Source organism: Hylobates moloch, unplaced genomic scaffold (genome assembly GCF_009828535.3).
Source record: "Hylobates moloch isolate HMO894 unplaced genomic scaffold, HMol_V3 SCAFFOLD_9, whole genome shotgun sequence".
Taxonomy (NCBI): Eukaryota; Metazoa; Chordata; class Mammalia; order Primates; family Hylobatidae; genus Hylobates; species Hylobates moloch.
In genome coordinates, this window is record NW_026652284.1 from 91,416,438 (window position 1) to 91,441,015 (window position 24,578).

Genomic DNA, 24,578 nt, shown 5'->3' on the forward strand with positions numbered 1-24,578 from the left:
GAGCTATATAATAATTAGGTAAGTGCAGGGTGATAATCAAGGTGAGAAAGAGGGTAGCTTAAACAAAAGCACGCTATATTAAAATGGCACTAAAGTATAAAAAGTCTTTATACCTTAAGGTATAGCAGAGGTCAGGGAAGTAGTCAGAGAGCCATGATGTAGCTGATTGCTCGATGTCTTTAAATTTCATGTTATAAGGTATGGATTTTTTTCTTACAGGCAATGGAAAATTATTAAATAATCATGGAAATAAATGTATGGATGCAATCCATGCATTAGAAGGATGTTCAGTGAGAAAATATCTGTATTTCTCTTTTCTCCTATTTTCTGAACACCTGTGAATGCTTTGGATAGATACCACTTTAAAGACATACAGGGAAACACACACACACACACACACACACACACACACACACACAGAAACCTGTGTGATTCTGTCCACAGAACTAGTATTCTGGGCTACGAGGCAGGTCAGAGATGGTGCTGAGAAGAAAGAGGTTGGGGGACAATTGAAGAATAGCCTATATGATCATCAGCTCAAGCCCACTCCCTGTGAGGACCTGGGGAACCGAAGGAAGCTTTGCTCATCAAATGTTTATCTGCCTGATGCATCATTAATAAACTATATACTTACAGTTTACCATAAGAAAACAAAACTTCTATAGGGCTTTGCCAAGTCTCAATGTAGTCCTCTCTGTAGCCCTCAATATAGGGTTTAGGCACCTTGTTTAAGTGGAGGAAAGATAAAAATGAACATAATATTTCCCATGATTTAGTGCAGATGATCATTAGTATATGACATAATGTTGCTCAGAGACTGAGGACCTAGTTGAGACTATCCTAGCAGTGAGACCAGGAATGTTCGTTGGGTGACCCAGAGAAGCTACCTTTTTGATCAACAGAATTATCTTGCATTAGAGACACTGGGGAAAGAACTAAGAACAAGAAATAGCTCAAAAAGCTATGCCAGGAAACCCACACATGTTCTGGGACAAATACAGGCAATTTGTAATATACAGATAAACGTTAAAGAAATTCATTATTCAGGCTTTCAGGGAAACAGCAAGTGCCATTCATGAAGTAAACCCTCACACTTCCCAGAAAGAAGTCTTGGTGGATAAATGAAAATTAAAATCTGGTTGTGAAAGGAATGTAAGGGTTATTAAATCCTGCTTGTGTCTTCTCTTCTGGAATGGAAGCTGCTGCTTCTTTTTGTCTTCTGATGTGAGGGTTCGATGGCTTCTGCCACTCTACCTTTCCTCTTTTCCTATAGAAGCAAAATTCCTTTACTACTGTAGCCTCTGATGTTGCCATTACTATCACTATCCCCACGGGTGATTAGTCCTTAACTGTCAATGCCAAGTATACCTGAACTGCTCTACCACACAGGCCCAGTATCCCCTCAACTGTGAAAGAACAATGAGTTAGCAGCCAACCCGCCTGGCAGCAGCTAACAGAGCGCCCAGGCTCTTATGTCAACCTGCCAGCACAAGAGAACTTGAAAAACCATTTCCACACAACACTCTAGCCCCAGCTCAGCCTGTCCTGCCTACTACTGTCCTGACATATTTGCTGTTCCGCTCAAAAGGATTAACCTTCCTGTGGTGGCTGTGTGTGCCTAGTGACTCATTATTAAAGGGTCCTGATAGAAATAGCAGGAAGAAAAGTCAAAAGAGAGTAATGGTATTCTGTGAGAAGACAGCAAGTGTAACAACGGTAACAACAAAAAGCTCCTTTCTGTTTACAATGCCTTCAGTCATAATCGGTCAGAATTCTAGCGAGCAGCTGGAGCAAGCCTTGTTAGGTTGGTTTTGGGAGAATTGAGGGAAACTACTTTGCAGAAAAATGATATCATATGTCCTCATTTTTTCCCTTCAAGTCCTGAATAGAAAACAATACATTTTGTATAGCAAACTTACATAATTATGGGAGTATTATAGTTATCCAAAAATAACTTATCCAGAGAGACTCTGGCCAACCCAGACCCTAGCTGTAACTCCTGGGGGACCAAAGAATCAATAATAACATCAGGCTGCAAGGTAAAGACAATGTACTACAGGTTCTGAAGATACATCATCGTCAAAATATCAACCTGAAGAAATCCAGAATTCAGCCAAGAAATGTAGTCCCTAGGTATATCATTTGTTGGAACTGTTAAAATACCACAGACTAGGTGGCTTTAACAGCAGAAATTTATTTTCTTATAGTTATAGAATCTAGGAGTGCAAGATCTAAGTGTAGGCAGGGCTGTTTCTGCGGAAGCTTCTCTCCTTGGCTTTTAATAATTGTCTTCCTCCAGCGTCTTCTCATGGTCATTATTGTTTGTGAGTCTTTGTCCTAACCCTCTGTCCTTATAAGGACAGTAGTCAAATTGCATTAGGGCCTACTCTATGACCTCATTCCACCTAAATTACTTTCCCAAAGCCCTATCAAAAAGTTCAGTCACATTCTGAGATACTTGGGGTTAAGAATTCAACATATAAATTTTGTGAGGACACAAGTGCATAACACTAGGTCTAATAAGAGATATAATTGAATTAGTGATGTGATTTCACAAGCAATAGGACTCTTGCAAATGACCACGTCTATCTAAGGTTACAGTACCTTTGGTTTCCTGTTTATAAGTTGAGTCACTAGATATATCATCAAGGCTCTGCTTTCCTGAAAAACAAAATACTAGAAAAATATCCACTGATGTGAAGGTCAAAGTATCTGCCCCATGGTTTATTTCCAGATTCCTTTTGTGAGATCAAAAGCTATCTTTGATGCAGGGCTCATTAGTATACTCAACACATGTGAACAAAGAATAAGTGAGTCTAGGTTGATAGAAGTTACCCAAACTGAAACAGGTCCAGAGATAATAGGGATATGGGGCAACATAGGGCATCCAAGAGCTATGGGAGAATGTCAGGGGAGGTGCAGAAGCACTAGTAAAGGCTGTGTTCCTAAGCCCTAGCAACATGATGCCCACGTAATTGTAAAAAAGAATAGAACGAAAGAAATATTTGAAGAATGATACCAAAACATTTTTCAAAATGAGTGACAGACAACAAGCTGAAGAATCAAAACCTTCAGAGAGCATCAAGGAGTATAAAGCATAGAGGAATATCACATTTAAATAAACAATATCAAAAAACGTATATAAGTCTTGAAGGTAGCCAGAGGAATATAAGATAGTATATTAAAAAAAAAAGTGAGAATGACACCAGATATCAGAAACCATGTTATCTAGAAGACAATATATTGACATCTGTAAAGTGCTGAAAAGAAAAACAAAACGAAACCTGTCAACCCTGAATTCTACATCCAGTTAAAATATCTTCAAAAGTTAAAAGGAAATATAGACTTTCACGTTTAAAAATGAATAAAGTCATTCATTGGTACAACACCTGGATCAACACAAAGAAACAGAGCATGCTAGCAATGAATTAAATAAAGGCAATATAAAATATGTTCTTTTTATTTCTTAAAGCTATATTTTTACCAACTTTAAAAGATGATTGTCAGCCAGGCGTGGTGGCTCATGCCTGTAATCCCAGCACTTTGGGAGGCTGAGGCAAGCGGATCACGAGGTCAGGAGATCAAGACAATCCTAGCTAACATGTTGAAACTCCGTCTCTACTAAAAATACAAAAAATTAGCCGGGCGTGGTGGCGGGTGCCTGTAGTCCCAGCTACTCGGGAGGCTGAGGCAGGAGAATGGTGTGAACCAAGGAGGCAGAGCTTGCAGTGAGCCGAGATCGCGCCACTGCACTCCAGCCTGGGCGACAGAGCGAGACTCTGTCTCAAAAAAAAAAAAAAAAAAGATTGTCTACGGAAAAGAATAAGAAACAATTTTGTGTTCATAAAAATATAAAGATAAGATGCATGACACAAATCGGACAAAAGATATATAAAAAGGATTGAAAATACAGTGGTCCAAGAACCTTAAGCTACATGGCGAGCAGAATAAAATCATTTTAAGGCAACCTGAATAAATTACAGATTAGCTGAAGCCAATACGAGAACTAGAGTATGGCAAGATTTTTAATTCTATCTTCTCAGCCTAAAATAAATTAAACAAGATCTCCTTGCACTATCTTCTTACAGCCTAAAATAAATTAAACAAGATCTCCTTGCACTATCTTCTTACAGTATCTCCTTAGATTGTAATTTGCCCTTAAACTATCAATTAACCTATAAACAATTCTGCAATTATGCTATCTACTTATAACTAGTGGAACTGAGGCACAAGCAAAAATGTACTTTGTATTCGTTTCTTGTAGGGCTTAGTCTAAAGATAATGGAATGCAGCTAACATTCAAGGCTCTGGAATATGATGACAAGCATTGTTAGGACTGTCAGTTCAGTGGAGCAACTATATCAACTCCACCAGGACTGTTTTCATGACTGTATTTTTCTTTTCTTAGTCTCATGTGGTCTCAATATAGATCCTATATCTTTGTTGCAATGCCTGCATTTCATCAGGGAGAAGAGGAGAAAGGTGTTTGACTATATAAGAAAAATTTTAAAAATATCCCAGGATGAGTATATCAGAAATCATATCAGCCAGAATCTAGCTACTTGGTCATCTCTTGCTGGAATCCCGTAAGAAAGAACCTAAAAATAGATTGGATCAGGCCTAACAGTGTCTGACACACTATTCTTGTACAAGGTATGTAAATTTGTATCTAGTTTATAATCAACAACATAGATCTTACAAAATGTATTACTACGTATCATAGAATTTGTTTTATCTTCATTGGTCTCCATCAGCTCCTTTTTCATTTGATTACCTATTTTTGTTTGCATGTCAAAATGAAGAATAGATGTTAATATCTTTTTTATTACTATGCAGATATAATTTTTACTGTATAATTATTATTGAAACAATTTATCCTAAATCAAAATCATTTGATTTTTTTTTATTTTCTTGGATTTCTTCATTTTTCACATGTATGGCTTACATATAAATTCAGTGTAACTAATATTATAGAAAAATTTTGTTGTGAGTTATAAATGACTTTTTTTCTTTTAAATTATATCACTATGTCATAAGTATCTATACTTAACTAAGGTACGTTCCATGGATTGAAATCAGTAAAAAGCTCTGCTAGCTGGGGCTGCTACTTACTTTTCAGCTTCTAAAAATGTATTAGCACCCATGGCATGGATGTCTGAATTTCTTCTGTTGTAATTCACTGTCAGAGAAAAATACAGTTGAAGAAACATACTATTATTTTATTCTTTCCAAGTCAAATATTAGAGATTTGCTATTTGTAACCTGATATCTACTTATTTCAAAGCTTGTTTAATTTTCTTTTTACTATATACAATAATACATTTTCTGAAAACAAATTGACTTTTTATATTTAGAATGTGCTTCCTGTAACTACTGGTTGAAAGAAAGCGTCTGTCATATTATGTCAGCTTTTCCTCTCTGATCCGCTAGAGGGATGATCTGAATCATTAGTTTATAATCAGTTTTTTGTTTTTAATTAAACATCAGCCATATGATTGAGTCAGGCAAAAATAGATTTTGCTCTTGGTCTCCAAAATAAATAGATTTATGGAAGTAATGTTTGGCAAAATATTTAATAGGCTAATAGTAATAAATTTTATAAGAAAAGCATCACTTGGAGATTTCCATACATTAAGTACTTTTAGGAAAGAGAGAGAGTTTGAATTGTGTAATGTTAAACAAAATGTTATTGATCAAGTCATTGCTATAATTCAGATTTCAATAAGTATAATACATAAGTTGATTTTAATTACACATGCAATTTTTTCTTTATTCAATCAATTATTTATTCAATCAGACCATTAGCAAATTTGCTAGTCTATGTCAGTATGCTGGTATATATGATTGTACGTGTGTGCATGCGTGTGTGCATATGCATAACACCTGTAGTATATTTCTATACATTCAACAGTTGCAGATGAAATCTAAGCTAGTATAAATTATACTGTAAAATAAAGATTGCACCATCTACTAGTAAATGCCCAAGAAAACACATTTTCATTCGGCTCAGTTTAAACACAGACACAAACATTTAGCAAGCTTTGTGCTTAATGAATAAGTGAAGCATAGACATTTATAGAGAATATGTATTTGCAAATAACCAGAAGTCTATTGAAGAAAATATAGTTTTAAATTCTTTTGAATAAGTCTACCAAAACATTTATTAATCTTGGGTTGGAATGCTTTTTATTGATATATACGATGAAGAAAAACAGTATACAAGTACGAAATTATAAAACTCAACACTAATCAGATTTAATAACTAAAGTATTAAGTATATCTATATCTACCTACACACACACACACACACACACACACACACACAAAGATAAACAGAAAGAGCAAGGTAAAAATTAGGAAAACTGATCATCAACAACAAAAAAAATAACAGTGAAAGAAACCTACAAAATATCAGATGGAAAACTCAAACTCAAAACAGAAACAAATAAATTAGTAAACAATAGAAATTTTAAGTATCTTACTCTGAAAAAAAATCAAACAGTTCCATTTGATTTACCTTAAAGTAAAATAGAAAACACAATGTTCAAGTACATGCTATTAAGAATTAAATGCTGTGTAATTCTATACCAAGAAGATATGAATATTTACTCAAATCTATAATAATTAAATTCACAACTCAAAGAACTCTATTTTTTTCTCAGAAAATAAAATGGAAAAGAACAGTTCAACATTTGGCCTAAAATGAAGTAACAGAACCCTCTGAAGGAAATGATAAAAAATTGCAATAATTTTTTTTTTTTTTTTGAGTTGGAATCTCACTCTGTTACCCAGGCTGGAGTGCAGTGGCGCGATCTCAGCTCACTGCAACCTCCGTCTCCTGGACTCAAGTGATTCTCCTGCATCAGCCTCCCCAATAGGTGGGATAACAGGTGCCTGCCACCACACCTGGCTAGTTTTGTTTTTTAGTAGAGACGGGGTTTCACCATGCTGTCCAGGCAGGTGCAATAAACTATTTTTATGACTTTGGATTGTTACGGTAGTTTTTAGTAATGGTAAAAAAGATATTTGTATATATTCAAACACATCAGATCATACTTCCAAAACATCATGTTTGCTTACAAAATATGCTTTAATGTAAGACGAAGGTTATTCTGCATAGCATGACAGCATACCCACTAAGATATCTTCCCTTCTCTAATTCTCACTAAAACAACAAAAGATTTTATACAGATTTTACATCTTGACATTTTCAATATTAAATTTGTAAACTTTTACTAAATCTTTATATGCTAGTGCCATAGTATATAGTATATTTTAACACCTTTTTTCTTACTATGCAGATATAATTTTTACTACATATTATTATTATGTAGTATGGGTGCACCTTAGTCTGCTAGCCTATGTTCTACCTTCTGGGTCAGCAGCTTACTTTTCACTTGTATTCATTCTATCTAGGATTTATCATAACAAGTATTGTTTCTGTTATCAGTTAAGATATTTTCAGCTCTGAAAAAGAGAAACTGGCTCAATGATGCCTCCAAATGTTCATTTCTTTTTTTGTCATATTGTTTATTTGTTTGATTTTTGATCATTTGTTTCTGCTTTGTTTTGCTGTGTTTTACTCTTGTTTTGTATGATTTTAAGCTTGCTTTCCCTTGTGGTTTTAGAATGGCAGCCAGCAGAGTTTGGAGCTAAATGCTTTTGTTTCAAGTCCAGAAGAAATGAGAGGGAAAACAAATGAGCAAGAAAAAAAAAAAAAAAAAAGTAAGCATAAAAGTCACCCAAATATGCCTCAAGCATGAGTTGTAAAGCCTCCCACTGAATCAAAGTGCAAAGATTTAAGCAGCTTTACTAGAAAAATTCCCAGTCAGAGCTTTTTTAAGAAAAAATTATCCTTTTTGTTTCAGGAATAAGATGTCACCTTATTTCTCTGATTATATTAATTGTATTCATTTTAATGTTTTAGCCTCTATTTTTATGGTTTTTCTTTAAAATGTTGATGCTACTTTTTAATTTTTATCATTATTTTTGTCTCCAAAGTATGATTTGTTTAATAATGACCTCTATGTAATCTCTTTGTAGTTCCATTTTCTCATCAGTTGTCTTCTACTGTTGTTTCCATAATTCACCATTGGGGTTTTCCTTTTGCCAGGGTTCTTGTGAGTTTGTAAAGCATAGAAAAATCCCTTTATGAGGTGCACCTTAGTCTGCTAGCTTTTGAGGGTATTCACTCCTTCTTTCTACTGAAAGTGTACTTCCAGGGAAGAGTTATTTCTTAATAACACAATACTCCATATTCAGTGTGCTCTTCTAGAGGTAGCCACCTAGGTCTCTGATGTCTATGCCAATTTTCTATGTGAATGGTGGGCAGAGATAGACTTAGGCAGGGGATCACTGGTTGGTGGTACTCACAGTAATACTCTGGCAAACACTGGCATTACTCCCAGCCCATCTTCCTGTGCTTATAGCAGAATATACCTAGTGTTCCCACTTTTATCTTTTAGTAATTGCTCTCAGTTCCTGGGCTCCCTGGTGTTTCCTTTCTTTATTTAAGAAAATTATTCTGTTCTTTTAAGGCAGCTAATGTATGGTAGAGCAGCTTCAGTGAGTATTCACAAATTAGTGTAAAGCAGAATTTCTTAAATTCTTAAATACAAAAAAATGTAAACAATAATAAAGGAAAAATTAGGAAAACAAATATACAATCCTGAGGTTAATAAGATCTTCCTAATTAAAAACAAATTTTGGAAGAACAAAGGTTCTTATAAATAAAGTTAAATAATAAATAATACACTAGTGAATATGTTGGCAATTAACATGCAGAGTTTAATATCCGTAATGTATGAAAAAAATAGCCAAAAGCTATATTAATAGAAACATTTTAAATAGGATAATCAAAAGGTCAATTGAAATACGAAAAAGTAATATTCAACTCCAGGTTTTAAATTTTGAACAAAATATGCATCATCCTTGCCTTCATGCAGTTTAGTTTACTGAGGGAAATAGAAATTTAAGACAATATTTTATCTTAATCATTATTGGCAAACTCCTATCCCTTTATAAAACTTGCAGATACAGGAAATCCATTCTCTGAAAGAGTTTTTTGTTTTAAATTAGAAAACAGAATGCAGTAGAGAGAGAAAGATGGTAATATTTCTGCCCTTTCTACCACACGTAGAATGTATCATTGAAAACAATAGATGAGGAATCAGATGTACCTATTTCTTCCAAATTTCTGGCAGAACTACTAATTGGTAAATTATAATGACGTATACTAAAGTTAAAAAAAGATAAGAAGATACTTGGGGATTAACTTTGTGGTTTTACTTCTAATCATGTCAACTTGTAGATGAGACACATGGGGTGCATACATTTTTATTTAGTGCAATAAACTAAGTCAAGGAAGAACAACATAGGAGGAACCATAACATACATATTTTGAGTGCATTTTTTTGTAGACACAATTGCCTTGATTTTAGTAATGGTATCAAAGATATTTGTCTATATCCAAACCCCTCAAATTATACACAATAATATGTGTAGTTCTTTATATATCAATTATACTTTAATAAAGCTGTAGGAAAAACAAATACTGATGGAATTATTAAAATAAATAAATCTGTAAAGGACAAAATACCCTCAAGATTTGGAAGAGAACTGAGTTTTTATTTGCCCCCAAGGGGAATCAAGTAGAAATCTATAAATCCCCTAAAAGAATGGCTGTTCTTGCCCATTGACGTCAGTGTTCTTGAGTAAAAAAAGGCTAACACCCATGCACAAATGGTTCTCAGAGTGCAGAAACCTTCCTATAGCATCAGAAAACCAAAAAAAAAAAAAAAATTATGATATTGCTTTTACAATAGCTCCTCAAAACAACAACAAATTTTAATCTGCCAAACAAAAGCAACAGCCAAAAACATTTCTTTTCTTTCTTTCTTTCTTTTATTTATTTATTTTTTTGAGATGGAGTCTTACTCTGTTGCCCAGGCTGGAGTGCAGTGGCATGATCTCAGCCCACTGCAACCTCCGTCCCCTAGGTTCAAGTGATTCTGCTGAGTAGCTGGGATTACAGGCGGCTTCCACTACGCCCGGCTAATTTTTGTATTTCTAATACAGACGGGGTTTCACTATCTTGGCCAGGCTGGTCTTGAACTTCTGACCTCGTGATCCACCCGTCTCGGCCTCCCAAAGTGTTGGGATTACAGGCGTGAGCCACCACTCCCAGCCAACCAAAAACATTTCCCACTAGAGAAAAGATATGACTGAACTTGAAAGAGCATTTATTAAAAGGTACTTGGTAATAGAAATCAGAATTTTAAAGGAAAAGAGAAAAGGAGTCATAAAAGTAAGCATATAATCAAAACAGTTTATTATTACAGGAGGAAGGGGATTTTAAATTAGAAGGAAGACTCATTAATGCTAAATACTATATACAGTGATAAAAAATAAAAACTCAGACCATTTATTACGGTCTTTTAGATCATACTTTGGTCTTTGAAAATCACTGGTGTTCATTTAAAGCATTTTGCTCATTGGATGGTCAGAGATTCTGTTTGCAAAATGTATTAGGCCATTTTTGCAATGCTATAAAGAAATACCTGAGACCAGGCATGGTGACTCAGGCCCGTAATCCCATCACTTTGGAAGGCCAAAGTGGGCAGATTGCTTGAGGCCAGGAGTTCAAGACCAACCTGCCCAACATGGTGAAATCCTGTCTCTACTAAATATACAAAATTAGCCCACCAGGTGTGGTGGCACACCCCTGTAGTCCCAGCTACCAGGGAAGCTGAGGCATGAGAATCACTTGAACCCAGGAGGCAAAGGTTGCAGTGAGCTGAGATTGCACCTCTGCACTGCAGCCTGGGCTGGGCAACAGAGGAGTGAGACTGTCTCAAAAAACAAAAACAAAAACAACACAAAAAAAACGGAGACTAATTTATAAAGATAAGAAGTTTAATTGGCCCATGGTTCTGCAGGCCATACAAGAATCAGCTTCTGGGGATGCCTTGGGAAGCTTACAGTAATGGCCCAGGCAAATGGAGAACAGGCACATCACATGGCCAGAACAGAAGCAAGAGGGAGAGGGTGGGGTGTTGGAAGGTGCCACACACATTTAAACATCTCAGAGAAACTCACTATCAAGAAGACAGCACCAAGCCACGAGGGATCCACCCCCATGATTCAAACACCTCCACCCAGGCCCCACTTCTAGCACTGGAGATTACAATTCAACATGACGTACATCACAAAAGGATTAAAGATAAAGTATCTACAAAGTAAGAAACAGTAGTTACCAGATACGTATATGGAAAATCCAGTGATCAAAGAGAAAGTCTTGATGATAGCTTGATGAGATGACATGATTGTATAAATGTTCTGTTTAGAACAAGGCAGAAAGTCTACTGAACTGTGATGGTCAAGAAAGAAATAATGGAGGAGAAATGTGTCTTAAATATACAGGTTAAAATAGGGTAAAGTTGGATATTTAATCCCTTATGGAAGACTTAGATGTTACCCCTGGGGAACATGTACATAATATATACAATTATGATACCCTTTATTATCCATACCAGGAGACATTTACGAGTGAAAGTGGGACAATTAAGTTTTGTACTGAGACAGACATGACCCAGATTGTTCAGTAACTGAAACCATATGGTCCTTTACTAATACATTACACCACAGTTCACAGTATAGCTCAGATTTAATCTGGCAATGAATAGCAAGTCAGTAACTAAATCTTTGTTTCCTTCTTTAGTACTGCTTTTCTAAGTCTCCCTTGGAGAGCTGTTGTCTTGAGGCCTAGCAATGATGTGCTGTGAGCACAAATGATATGATGTACTTCCAACATTGGCCTAGAAAAGTCTTCTGCATGCTGTCCTTGAGTTTCCCATTTGGTGACCTGAGTTTCTTTGAGGGCCCAATATTAAAACAGTGAATCCACTAGGTTGAATTAGCATGGGTTACGAATATATGATGAGAAGTACAATGCCTCCTCAGAGCTGTAGGTTAATTAGAAAGAATCTTTTACTTGTTTGAGAGACATTGTTCATCCGGAAGTTTGTTAAGCAGCTATTATTATCCAATACAAACTTATTCTCAATACAATCCTTCAAATAGTCACTACCCATAGATTAAAGTGAATATAAGGGCATAATGCTAGGACCCATTTTGACGATAATGGATGAGATGGAAAACACAGATTAGTCTTTAAAAAGTAAAGGCACACCTTATCTACAATATAGGATAAGCAAAGGGCAAAAGAGTGCAGAAAAAAAAATTAACAGCGCCAAGAATGTGATTTAGGCTACATGATTTTATTTTGTTTATCCTACTGAAACAGACTGAGATTAAAGTTTCTACTCAGATAATCACATTTTAAAGGACACATTCTATAGATATATATCGTTTATTTTTTTAAATGTATTTGTGTCCACCTTTAAGCATTGCTGAAACTACCAATATTTCAATGTCTCATTCTGTCTTCTCATTGTTGACAATTTGAGTGCAATATGGTAGAAAATTTTAAGTTCAAGGCTTACATTGAAACTTGTGTCAGTTTGAAGTTAAATGAAATAATATAAAGCACTGCAAGGTCATAGGGAAAAGAGTTATACATAAAACTATGCTGAGTATATATTTACAAATAAAGTATTATATTTAATCTTTAATAATATAAAAATACATGGCAATGCAATCTGAAAAGGTACATACTATATGATTCCAACTATTTGACATTCTGTAAAAGGCAAAACTATGGATACAGTAAAAAGATCATTGGTTGCCAGGGGTTGAGGGGAGGAAGGAATGAATAGGCAGAAAATTTCTGGGAAAGTACAAAATTCTGCATGATACTGCAATGTTGGATACATGTCATTTTACATTTGTCAAAACCCAAAGATTATAACACTACCAAGAGTGAACCCTAATGTAAGCTATGGAATGACATTGACCTTAACAAATTGTCATTCTGGTTAGAATTTTGCTACTGGGGAAGACTGTTTTTGTGTTGTGTGTAGTGTGCTTAGAAAGGAACCAGAGATATATGGGAATTCTGTATATTCTCAGTTTTACTGTGAATCAAAAACTGCTCTAGAACATAAAGTCTATTACAGTATTTTAAAATACATGTCAAACCAAAACATAAATTGAAGCATTTCAAAAGATTGTCACTTTGAATTGAATTTTAACAGCTGCTTGAAATATTTGATAGTTTAAAAAATATATATATGTTTTAATATAATATCTCAAAAATTACTTAATGTAGTAAAGGAGGAACACAGGAAAATGATCAGCAATAAAAATGGTATCTTTTTTCAGTATATTTTTGGATAATAGGGGCAATTTGTTTATTGTTGTTTAATGTGCATAAAGGTGCATGTGTTGTGTCCCTTATTCAAAATGCTTGGAACCAGAAGTGCTTTGAATTTTTGAATTTCAAAAATTTTTGCAATATTTGCCTGTACATAGTAAGATCCAAGTTTAAACATAAAATTCATTTATACTTTATAAACACCTTATATACATACCCTGAAAGTAATTTTATATAACATTTTAAATAATTTTGTTCACAAAAAGAAATTTGTGGTAAGTACTTAAGTGTTGAATTTTCCTCTTGGGGTGGTCATGTTAGTACTCAAAAATGATTTAGGGATGCTAAAACTTTATTATTTAGTTAACATAGTGGCAACTTGTACAACCCTTGTATTTTGTAACACATTCACAGATCTCCATTTTGCATCTGTAGCTATATTTTATCTGTCATAATTAATGAAGCTCCATATGAATTTGCAGCCTTTTTGTAAATTATTAGAAATGATACATGATTCATGCATACATTCTTTAAGAAGCTTGTCACCTTTAATCAAGTTCATCATATTTCACAAGTCTATGACCTTGTGAATTTCATCTACATTTTTTTATTTCTTCATGCCTCATTTGAATAATCATCTATCAAACTAAATAGACACAATTGCATCCATAAAATTTACAAACATTCATCAGACTATGAAGAAAGTTCTGTTTTTAAGTAAAGAAGCACTTTTCCTTACTGGTTACATGCCTAAATGCATTGACTTGATTCCGAATACCATCACTGGGCACTAATGACCACATGTACTTGGAGATGCAGTGCAAAGAAGTCACAGAGTAGATGCAAAATATTTGAACCAAAAATAAAGTTGAATTAAATATATGTTATTAAGAAGTCAAACAGTGAAAAATAGTGACTTGTAATCATGAAGATATGGGCATGAAATTTGAAAAAAATCATTGATTTTTATTCACTAGATTAGCAATCTTTGGAACTCTGTAGGAGCCAGGGTACAGTTTAAATAAATATAATTTTAAAATTATAATTATTGATCAAAGGATGAAAACGTTTTTCTTAATCTTCATTATATCTTTCAGGAATGACAGAACAGACAACTCCTTAAGAGGAGTTGGTCTAATTTTCTAAGATCTAAACTTTAAAATTATAATAGATCTGTAAATGAAGATAATTACAAATTGTGGGCTAAATATGCTCCTTGCTCAATTAAATTTGTTATTTTCATGTGACTAAAGGATGAACTATGAACACAGATTTTTCATTTTATAATGTCATAGACAAGGCATATGAGTAGAGATAGAACCAACTCAACAACCCAAACATGCAGAGAAAATAAAGGGAAAAGCCTTGTGTTTCCATTAAATCTTGGATATTTTATACCTGTGTGGCATTGGTAAAGTACATTGGTTGCTCTGAAATTCATTTTCCTCACTAGTAAAATTTGTCAGTGATATCGGCAACATGGAGAATTAGGAAGCCCTGGGTTTCCTCATCCCACAGGCACACCAGTTTAGTAATATACAGAAAATTCTATTTGTGAGAAATTCAGAGACCAATTAAGAGGCTCATGCTCTATGAGCAAGTGTGAAACCAACCACCAAAACTGGTAGGAAAATTTGTAAAATTATCTAACTGTAACTTTCCCTTCAGTACATTGCCAAACAATTGCCAATTATTTGGCAATTGCCAAATTGGGAGAAAACTCCTGGCTTTCAGAGTCTTCTTGGGGAGGGAAGGAGAGAACTAGACTGTAAGTTCAATGTTTTGACTCTCAGGAGACTGATCAAGGGACTGGTTTCTGTCTTGCCTGAATCTGAGAGCTAACAGAAAAGGGCCCATATTGGGAACTGCTGAGAGCCAAAGTGATGATTTACCAGTATGCACTCACCGGCCATTGCTCATCCTGCCAACTCAGCATAACAGGATCAGGAAAATTATCAGGCCCCAGATTCTCCTCAGGTAGATAAATATAAGACTGAAATATAAGCCCAGTGTTCATACATATGGTGATGGGGAGATTATCTGAGATACTCTACATGACTGGGGGTCACTGAAAACAAAAAATAGAGTTGGATGGTGTACAGCTGCTCCAGAAGACCCCTGGCACAATAGACAAATACTGGAGAGAATAAGAGATTACAGAGTTTTGAAAAGGAAAATTAACAAATCCCTATGGGATATTACGTGCACAAGTCTGGAGGAAACACGTCAAAAGAAAAAAATTGAGAGGCCTCTAGAATCTCTAGCCAGGTTGATTGATGTCTTTCATTTTACAAATTCAGTCCTTAAAGACTCAGAGAGGAAAGTTCTTTTTCAAATGTATGAATCCCACAAAAAACTGTCATGAAACATGAAGAATCGGAAAAATGTTTTTTTTTTTTTAATGGACACAATAGACTTCCAGATGTTGACCCTAAAAAAAACAGAAATATATGAATTTCCTGACAAGGAATGCAAAATAATCATCATAAAGTTGTCAGTGATCTGGCCGGGTGCGGTGGCTCAAGCCTGTAATGCCAGCACTTTGGGAGGCCGAGGCGGGCGGATCAAGAGGTAAGCAGATGGAGACCATCGTGGCCAACATGGTGAAAGCTCGTCTCTACTAAAAATACAAAAAAAAAAAAATTAGCTGGGCATGGTGGCAGGTGCCTGTAGTCCCAGCTACTCGGGAGGCTGAGGCAGGAGAATGGCATGAACCCAGGAGGCGGAGCTTTGCAGTGAGCAGAAATCACGCCACTGCACTCCAGTCTGGGCAACAGAGCGGAACTCTGTCTCAAAAAAAAAAAAAAAAAAAAGATGTCAGTGACCTCAGAACAACAATGTGTGAACAAAATGAGAATTTCAACACAGAAATTAAACGCACAGTGAAATGGAAAGACCTCCCCATATTTATATCTCAGAAGAATTAATGTAAGTAAAACATCCATACCATCCAGAAAAACCCACATATTAAATTAATCCTTATTAAATTAAATTAATCCCTATTAAAATTCAACTACTATTTTTACATAGAAATATAAAATATATCCATAAAATTTATATGGAACCACAAAAGACCCAGAATAGCCATAAAATCTAGAAAAAGTGAATGTAGCTGGAGACCTCATACTTCCTGATTCCAAAACATATTACATAACTACAGCAATTGAATTAGTATGGTACTGGCATAAAGACAGAGTAATGAAACAGAATAGAGAGACTGGAAATAAGGCCACACATATACAGTTAATAGATTTTTAATAATGGCAAAAATAATACACAATAAAGAAAGGACAGTTTCTTCAAACACTGTTGTGAAGACTGGATATCCACATTCTAAAGAATAAAATTGGACTTTTATCTTACCATACACAAAAATCAACTCATTAAAAAACTTTAACATAAGACCTAAAACTCCAAAATTTCTAAAAGAAAACATGAGAAGAATCATGACATTGGACTTGACAATCATTTCTTGTCTAGGTGTCAAAAGCATAGACAACAAAAGCAAAAAAAGAGAAGTGGGGCTACATCACATTAAAAAGTTCTGGGCAGTAAAAGAATAATGAACAGAGTGAAAAACTATATATAGAGTTGGAGAAAATATTTACAAACTCAAAAGGATTTAATCTCCAAAATATATAAGAAACTCCTACATCTACATTTTAAAAACCCTAATAATCTGATTAAAAAAATGAACAAAGGGCTTGAATATTCATTTATTCAAAGACGACATACAAATATCCAAAAAGTGTATAAGAAAAGGCGCACCACCACTAATTACCAGAGATATGCAAATCCAAACCACAGTGAAGTATCACCTCACACCTAATAGGATGGTAATTACCGAAAAGCAAACAACAAACAAGTGTTGGCAAAGATGTGGAGTAACTGAAACATTTTCGCACTATTTGTGGGAATATAAAATGGTACAGCTGCTATGGAATACAATATGGAAATTCTTCAAAAAATTAAAAGTATAACTACCATACGATCCAGCAAGCCTGCTTCTGGATATATATCCAAAACAATTGAAATCGGGATCTCAAAGAGATATTTGCATATCCACGTTTATTTGTAACATTATTCACAGTAGCAAAGTTGTGGAAGCAAAGTAAATGGTCATTGATTGATGAATCAATAAAGGAGGTTTGGTATATTTTTCAGCATTAAAAAGAAAGTAGACCATGTTATATGCAAACATGAGTTAAAATATACTCATAATGTACTCAACAGATTAACCTTGAGTACATTATGCTAAGTGTAATAGTCACAGAATGACAAATAGTGCCTGATATCACATGTATGAGCTATTTAAAGTAGTCAAACTCATAGTGGCAGAATGCAGAATGCTGGTTTCTACAGGATAAGAGGAGAGGAAAAGAGGGGGTTGCTGTACAATGGTTTTATACAAAAATACATACAAGCAGTTATACAGTATAAAACATTTCTAGAGATCTTCTGTGTAACTAGTGCTTATAGTTAACAACTGTACAATGCACTTAAAACTTTGTTAAGAAGGTAGACCTCATGTTATGTTTTTTTACCACAATTAAAAATAAGTGACATTTAACTAATTATAAATATTACATGAGATAGTGAAACATTTTTAACACATGAATGTTGCACACAATACAGCATTAAATAATAAAAAAGTAATCAAAATTATCTCCCTAATTACTATAATTAGTACTACAAAAATATTAGGCACATAGTGTATTAAGGATAAGTGATTTTATATATACAGACAGACATATACAGAAATATATACACATAGGTATAAATCTATGTATATATAATTGAAAACAAATCATTGCAATGGATTAAGAGGGTTACACTAACTTTCAAACGTAAGCTTTTTTAAATTCAGACACTCATATTGTAATATTGTGAATTTGAAACTACTACAAAGAAAACTAAATAAATTGATTTTGCCTACAAAGTTATAATAATATAAATTTGATTGGAGGCACTGAATTATGATGTCAAATATAACACAGTCAAATATAACATGATTATCCAACGACTACAACATTTTAATGTAATTTCAATTAGACATAACTCTTCAAAATTATTTCTTCAGAAAATAAATTTAAAAATTCAGTTGGAACATTAAAATTAGTATAAGTATCTAATGGATGTATTCAAAAAGTTGAAAATATTTTTTCATATATAAAACTGAAGTTAATAAATATAACACAAAATTCAGTGATAATTATAATTCAAAGTAATGCTTTATAATTGGAAGCATTATATATTTATACATTCTGCAACTACTTTTCAATCAGTAAACTTTTAATCTTAAAGGAAGTTAACAAGCGAAAATCTTTTGCTTTTTTTCCTTTCCTTCCTTCCTTCCTTCCTTCCTTCCCTCCTCCTCTTTCTTCTTCCTCTTTTCTTTCTTTCTTTTTCCTTCTTTCTTCTTTTCTTTCTTTCCTTTTCTTTCCTTTTCCTCTTCCTCTTTTCTTTCTTTGTTTCTCTTTCTTTCCCTCTTTCTCTTCTTCCCTTTCTCCCTTCCTCCTTTCCATCCTTCTTTCTTTTCTTTTCATTTCATTTCTTTTTGTTTTTGTTATTAGTTCAAAAGGGTAAGACAAATGTTCAGGCTGTTTTTATCTCCTCTAATAACTTTATTTTTTTATTTTTAATGTATGTGTGTACATAGTAGGTAAGTATATACATGGGGTACATGAGATATTTTGATACAGGCATACAATGTATAATAATCAAATCAGGGTAAATGGGGGTATCTATCACCTAAAGCATTTATAATTTCTTTATGTTACAAATATTTCAATTAAAGTCTTTTAGTTATTTTTAAATGTACTATAAATTATAGATGACTGTAGCCACCTTGTTATGCTATTAAATACTAGATCTTATTAATTCCATCTAACTATGTTTTTATACCCATTAACCACCCCACTTCCTCCCCTCAACTATGCTTCCCAGCCTATGGTAAATTTCATTCTACTCTCTAGTTCCATGAGTTTAGTTGTTTCAATTTTTAGCTCCCACAAATGAATGAGAGAATGTGAAGTATATCTTTCTTTGTCTGACTTACATCATTTAATATAACATCCTCCAGTTCTATCCATGTCGTTGCAAATGACAGGATCTCATTCTTTTTGTGGCTGAATAACATTCCATTGTTTATATGTACCAAATTTTCTTTATCTATTCATCTCTTGATAGACACACAAGTTGATTCCACATCTTGGCTATTGTGAATAGTGCTACAATAAACGTGGGGTACAGAAGGCTCTTTGATATACTAATTTCCTTTATTTGGTGTACATATCTAGCAGTAGAATTGCTGGATCATATGATACTTTTAATTTTAGTTTTTGAGAAACCTCCAAGCTGTTCTCTATAGCAGCTGAGCTAATTTACATATTCACCAACAGTAAATGAGAGTTCTCTGCTCTCCACATTCTTGCCAGCATTCGTCATTGCCTGTCTTTTGAATAAAAGCCATCCATTTTAACTGAGGTGAGATCATATATCATTTTAGTTTTGAGTTTCAATTCTCTAAAAATCAACGATGTTGAGCACCTTTTCAAATACCTGTTTGCCGTTTGTATATCTTCTTTTCAGAAATGTCTATTAAGATCTTTTGCTCATTTTTAAATCAGGTTATGAGATTTTTTTCTATTGATTTGTTTGAGCTCCTTATATATTCTGGTTATTAATATCTTGTCAGATGAATAGTTTGCATACATTTTCTTCCGTTTTGTGGATTGTCTCTTCATTTTGTTGATTTTTTTCTTTTGCTGTGCAGAAGCTTTTTAAATTGACGTGACCTCATTTGTTCGTTTTTACTTTGGTTGCTGTGCTTTCAAGCATTGCTCAATAAAACTTTGCATAGACTAATACCTGGAAAGTTTCCCCAGTGTTTTCATGGAGTAGTTTCACAGTGTGAGGTCTTAGATTTAAGTCTTTAATCCATTATTATTTGATTTTTGCATATGATGGGAGATAGGAGTTTAGTTTTGTTTTTCTGCATATGGATATTCAATTTTCCCAGTACCATTTATTGAAGAGAGTGCCCTATCCCCAATGTATGTTCTTGGCACCTTTGTCAAAAATGAGGTCACTGCAGGTGGATTTCTTGCTATGTCCTCTATTTTCTCCCATTGGTCTATGTGCCTGTTTTTATGCCAGTGCCATGCTGTTTTGGTTACTACAGCTCTCTAGTATAATTTGAATTCAAGTAATGTGATTCATCCAGGTTTATCCTCTAAAAAAAATAGAAACAAGGTCTTTCTCTGTCACCAAGGCTGGTGTGCAGTAGTGTGATCATAGCTCACTGCAACCTTTAACTCCTGGACTTAAGCAATCCTCCCACTTCAGCCTTCCCAGTAGCTGGGGCTACAAGTGTGTGCCATCAGATATGGTAATTTTTTATTCTTTTGCTCAGAATGTCTTTGGCTATTCTGGGTCATTTGTGATTCCACATAAATTTTAGAATTATTTTGAATATTTATGTGAATAATATTCTTGATATTTTGATGGGGATTGCATTGAGTCTATAGATTTCTTTGGATAGTATAGATATTTTAACCATATTGATTCTTCCAATCTATGAACATAGAATATCTTCCTTTTCTTTTTTGGTTTCCTCTTTAATTTCTTGCAACAGTGTTTCACAGTTACTGTTGTAGAGATTTTTCACTTCTTTGGTAAGTTTATTCCTATGTATGTTATTTTATTTCTAGTTATTTTAAATGAGATTACTTCTTTATTTCTTTTTTAGATAGCTCACTGTTAGCATATAGAAATGCTACTGATTTTATGTGTTGATTTTGTATCTGTAACTTTCCTGAATTTGTTTATCTGTTCTAATAGTTTTTTGGTGGAGTCTTTAGGTTTTTTACAAATATAAGATTATATCATCTGCAAACAAGGATAATTTGACTTATTTCTTTCAAATTTGGATATCCTTTTCTTCCTTCTCTGATTGCTCTAGCTGGAAGTTCCAGTACTATGTAGAATAACAGTGGTCATAGTGGGCACCATTGTCATTTTCCATATCTGAGAGGAAAGGCTTTCAGTTTTTTCATATTCAGTGTGATACTAGCTGTGGGTCTGCCATATATGGCTTTTATTGTTTTCAGGTAGGCTTCTTCTATACCTGGTTTTTGAGGCTTTTCATTGTGAAGGAGTGTATGCTTTTTCATCATCAGTTGTAGTAATTGTATGATTTTTGTTCTTCATTCTGTTGATATGATGTATCACATCGAATGATTTTTATATGTTGAATTATCCTTGCATCCCACTGAGTCAATAATAAAAAAATCTACTTTTTTTTTTTTTTTGTGATGGAGTCTCACTCTGTCTCCCAGCCAGAGTGCGGTGGCACGATCTCGGCTCACTGCAACCACCATCTCCCAGGTTCAAGGAATTCTCCTGCCACAGCCTCCTAAGTAGCTGGGACTACAGGCGTGTGCCACCACACTCAGCTAATTGTTTGTGTGTGTGTGTGCGTGTGTGTGTGTGTGTGTATTTTTAGTAGAGATGGGGTTTCACCATGTTGGCCAGGATGGTCTCAATCTCCTGACTTCATGGTCCACCCACCTCCGCCTCCTAAAGTTCTGGGATTACAGGCCCGAGCCACCATGCCTGGCCAAATGATCTTTTAAATGTGTTGTGAATTCATTTTGCTAGTGTTTTGTTAAGGATTTTTGCATCGATGTTCATCAGAGATATTGGCCTGTAGTTTTCTTCTCTTTATGTGTCTGTGTGTGGTTTTGGTATCAGAGTAATACTGGCATCATAGAATGAATTTGGAAGTTTCCCTCTTCCTCTATGTTTCAGAATAATTTGAATAGCATTGCTATTAGTTCTCCTCTAAATGGTAAAATTCAGCAGTGAAGTCATCAGGTCCCAGGCTTTTGTTTGCTGGGTGACGTTTTATTATGGCTTTTATCTTGCTCCTAGTTATTGGTCTATTCGGGTTTTGGATTTCTTCATGATTCAATCTTTGTAGGTTGTGTGTGTTTCAAAATTTATTCATTTCTTTTAGGTTTTTCAATTTATTGGCATGTAATTACTCATAGTAGTCTCTCATGATCCTTTGAATTTCTGCAGTATTGGTTGTAGTATCTCCTTTTTCATCATTGATTTTATTTCTTTAAGTATTTGCTCTTTTTTAATCAGTTACTGTGGCTAAAAATGTGTTAATTTTACTTATCTAAAAACAACAACCTTTCATTTCATTGATCTTTTGAATTTTTTAAATTTTAATTTCATTTATTTCTGCTCTGATCTTTATTCTTTCTTTTCTTCTACTAATTTTGAATTTAGTTTGCTCTTGCTTTTCCAATACTTTAAGATGCATCATTAGGTTGTTCATTTGAAGTTTTTGTATTTGTTTGATGTAAGCACTTACTCTCTAAACTTTCCCCTTTAGTACTGGTTTTGTTATAACCTATAGGTTTGGTATGTTGGATTTTCACGTTCATTTGTTTCAAGAAAATTTTCAATTTTCTTCTTAATTTCTTCATTGACCCACTGGTCATTCAGGAGCATATTGTTTAATTTCCATGCGTTTGTATAGTTTCCAAAGTTCTTATTATTGATTTCTAGTTTTATTCCACAGTGATCAGAGAAGCTTCTTGATATGATTTTCAAATTTTGTGAATTTTTAAGACTTGTTTTGTGGTATGATCTGTCCTAGAGAATGATCCATGTCGCGGAGAACAATATGTACCCTGCAGCCATTGGATGAAATGTTCTGTAATATCCATTAGTTCCATTTGTCCTATAGTGCAAATTAAATCTGATTTTTTTTGTGTGGATTTTCCTTCTGGGTCATATTTCCAATGGTAAAAGTGATGTGTTGAAGTCTCCAGCTATTATTGTATTGAGGTCTATCTCTCTTTTCAGCTCTAATATTTGCTTTATATATCTTGGTGCTTCAACATTTAGTGCATATATATTTATAATTGTTATATCCTCTTGCTGAATTGAGCCTTTTATTATTACATAATTATCTTCTTTATATCTTTTTATAGTTTTTGTCTCAAAATCTAATTTGTCTGATATAAGTATAGCTACTCTTGCTCTTAATTTCTGCTCTGTTTCCATTTGCATGAAGTATCTTTTTCCATCTCTTTATTTTCACTCTATGCATGGCTTTATAGGTGAAGTGTTTCTAGTAGCCAACAAATAATTGAATCTTGGTTTCTGTTTTTTGTCTTGTTTTGTTTTTAATCCATTCAGCCACTCTGTTTTCTTGTTGTTTTGTGGTTTTTCTTTCTTCCTTTCTTGTAAGAAAGGTCTAGTCGGTGATATCCCTCGGCTTTTGTTTGTCTGGGGAAGTCTTTATTTCTCCTTCATGTTTGAAGGATATTTTAGCTGGATAAAAATGCAAGGGAAAAAACAAAAGCTTTTTTCTCCTTTGGCAATTTAAATATACCATGCCATTTTTTTGTGTGTCCTGTAAGATTTACACTGTGAAGTAAGCTGCTAGATGTATTGGAGCTTCTTTTCATGTTGCTTGATTTTTTTCAGTTATTGCCTTTAGAATCCATTCTTTATCCTTGATTTGGGGGGATTATTATTAAATGTCTTGAGGTATTCTTATTTGAGTTAAATCTGCTTGGTGTTCTATAACCTTCTTGTACTTAGATATTGATATCTTTCTCTAGGTTTGGAAAGTTTTCTGTTATTACCTCTTCGAATAAACTTTCTCTCCTGATTTTTCAATTTACCTCGTCTTTAAGGCCAGTAACTGAGATTTGCCATTTTAAGGCTGTTTTCTAGATCTCTGTAAGTGTGCTTCATTCCTATTTATTCTGTTTTCTTTTGATTCTTTTGCCTGTATATTTCCAAATAGCCTGTCTTCAATCTCACTAATTCTCTATTCTGCTTGATCTATTCTGCTGTTGAGAGACTCTGACATATTCCTCAATAAAATTTTTCAGCTCCAGGATTTCTGCCTGATTTTAAAATTATTTCAATCTCATTGTTAAAATGATCTGATAAAATTCTGAATTCCTTCTCTGTGTTTTCTTTAATTTAGTTAAACTTCCCCAAAACAGCTATTTTAAATTGTCTCTCTGAAAGGTCATATATCTCTGTCACTTTGGGATTGGTCACCAGTTACCTATTTAGTTCACTTGTGAGGTATGTTTTCCTGGATGGTCTTGATGCTTGTGAATGTTTGTCAATGTCTGGGCATTGAAAAGTTGGTTACATATTCTAATCAGAGTCCGGGTTTGTTTGTCCCCATATTCTTGAGAAAGCTTTCCAGATATTCAAAGGAAATTGAGTATTGTGGTCTAGCTTTTTGGTCACTGCAGCTGTA

The 24,578-nt window shown here is 34.1% G+C and overlaps 1 long non-coding RNA gene across 1 annotated transcript in view; it reads right to left on the reverse strand.

The window, feature by feature from the left end:
- The window catches only part of LOC131384236 (uncharacterized), a 137,110-nt gene that overhangs the window by 14,175 nt on the left and 98,357 nt on the right, over positions 1 to 24,578 (reverse strand). The window contains exon 2 of the long non-coding RNA XR_009214895.1: positions 5,113 to 5,179. This is a non-coding gene — a long non-coding RNA (uncharacterized LOC131384236). The remainder of the gene's footprint in view (positions 1 to 5,112; positions 5,180 to 24,578) is intronic.